The sequence below is a fragment of the Hyla sarda genome, chromosome 2 (genome assembly GCF_029499605.1).
Source record: "Hyla sarda isolate aHylSar1 chromosome 2, aHylSar1.hap1, whole genome shotgun sequence".
Classification (NCBI taxonomy): Eukaryota; Metazoa; Chordata; class Amphibia; order Anura; family Hylidae; genus Hyla; species Hyla sarda.
Genome location: NC_079190.1, coordinates 270,564,783 through 270,566,808, shown reverse-complemented (window position 1 = coordinate 270,566,808; position 2,026 = coordinate 270,564,783). Strand labels below are relative to the sequence as shown.

Genomic DNA, 2,026 nt, shown 5'->3' with positions numbered 1-2,026 from the left:
CCACAGGAGCCGCCGCTGGTCACTGTTTTAAAGTGACCGTGGCTGGGCTATCAGGGGGCCCCAATCCGCTACTGAGCAGCCTGCAGGGATGTCCCGAATGTGATGGGGCCCCCTGCGGGCACGGGGCCTGGAGCAGGTGCTCCATGAGCTCCAATGATGATCCGGCTCTGCCCTTAAGGGTTACAGAGCAGGGCTTCCAGGTCCCTGAAAGTAGTGAGTCAGCAGAGTGAGGGATGGAGAGGAGTCAGCACAGTGCAGGCAAGAGAAGGACATGCCCCCTCCCTTTGACAAGATGGAAAAGACAGTGAGCACTTCAAATATGCTATTTTTCGGTGAAATATGGGTGATAGAAGCATAAAAATTACATGTACATGATCAGGATGAGGTACTGAAAAATATATAACAGTTTTGATTTTTGTGGGATCTGACAGGTATGCTTTAACTGGAGGACAAGGGATTTCCCCCTTTCCCCCTGTAGTGATGCCACTACATAGCCCTAAGAGGGATTTTTCTTAGGGCCCCATCTTCCACGCCCCTGGGTAATCAATTTGAGAGACTCATCAGACCGCCAGTAGTGCGATCAAATGCCTTGTTCATGTCAGAGGTCAAATTGGACAATTAATGATGAGAAGAACGTTGCCTGGTCTGATAAGTCTCAATTCCAGTTGTAACACTGAGATGGCAGGGTCAGAATTTGGTGTACACAACATAAAAACATGGATCCATACCATCCTCAATGGTAATAATAGTGTCTTGGTGTAGTGGACATTTTCTTGGCAAACTTTGGGCCCCTTAGTGTTACACTCTGCACTCCGACCGCATGCATCGGCCGTGAGCGTAGAGTTCCTGTGTCCCCATCTGTTGACGGGGCCGGGATTCACATCGCGGGATGTGCGCACATGCGAATCCCGGCCCGTCACTCACCATGTTCTGCTGCCGCCTCCTCCCCTGTGTCTCAGCTCTGGAGCACGCGACCCCGACTAATTCCTCTGCAGAGAGACTCATCACAGATGAGGGCAGTAAATCAAACCTCTGTTGGATTAGTGTTCTCCTGCAGCTTGATATATTATGTCCCTCAGGGCAATGCTGCAGGGCTCGCAGTTAATTACATGTTAGAAGTTATGGGGCCTCTGTTCATGTCAGGCTTCCACCATTGATCTGGTACAGTTGCTGCATTAGTATGTTTTGGACTAATTATAAATCTTGGCCTTTTGGCTAAGATCAAGTGTAGTATCTATTCTTATCAGTTTTCATGCCGGTGGCAAACTACGCCGGTATGGGGCTGGTGGGGATGGGTGCTGCATGGAGGGTGCAGGTGTACCGGGGCTTTCCGGGGCTGGTTCTGAGGAATCAGCTCGACGGCTGCCCCGATGTGACCTGTTCCCTCCGGGTCTCGCCATGAGGTTGAGAGGGTCTAGAGCCGAGGTACTTTTGTGCCTCAGGGAGTGGTGACCCCGAGGTGCCGAAACTCACTGGGAATACAGGCTCACTGAGTTGAAGCACGGGCACCATAATCTCTTCACCTTGTGGCACTCACCTCTTAATTCCCGGCCTTCTGGCTAGGATCAGAGAAATTTTTATAGATCCGGACGGATGTCCGGGCACACATTCACTTATTTATTTATTTTTGTCTCACTGTGTCACTTTTTGCGTGTTGTGTGTTCACAGGATTTGTCAGGATGCGGTAGCCCTTCTGGGTGTCCCTCCTGGCGGTCTAGGGGAGGTGTGTGTGGCCATTAGGTTCCGCACCTCCCTGCAAACACCCCGGGTACTCTTGCTTTGGCAGGGTACCTACCGTTATCGGCTCTGCGGGCAGATACCTTGGCTAACGCCAAGGGGGATGCCGGGAGCATTTGTGGTCCCCTAGTAGCTTCGGCGAAAAGGGACATCGAACCTGGAACCTCACAGGTACCTTTTGGTCCGGAAGCGAAGGATAAGGTTTGTTGGGGGGCCTTTCTCCTATCGGAGAAGGGCTTGCGATAGACCGTATCCTTTGTGCACGTTTTTTAGTGTAACACGTTTGCAC

At 51.5% G+C, this 2,026-nt stretch overlaps 1 pseudogene; it reads left to right on the top strand.

The window, feature by feature from the left end:
• Positions 1 to 1,201: 1,201 nt before the first annotated feature.
• Positions 1,202 to 1,279, top strand: LOC130360027 (U2 spliceosomal RNA; annotated as a pseudogene).
• Positions 1,280 to 2,026: the final 747 nt, after the last annotated feature.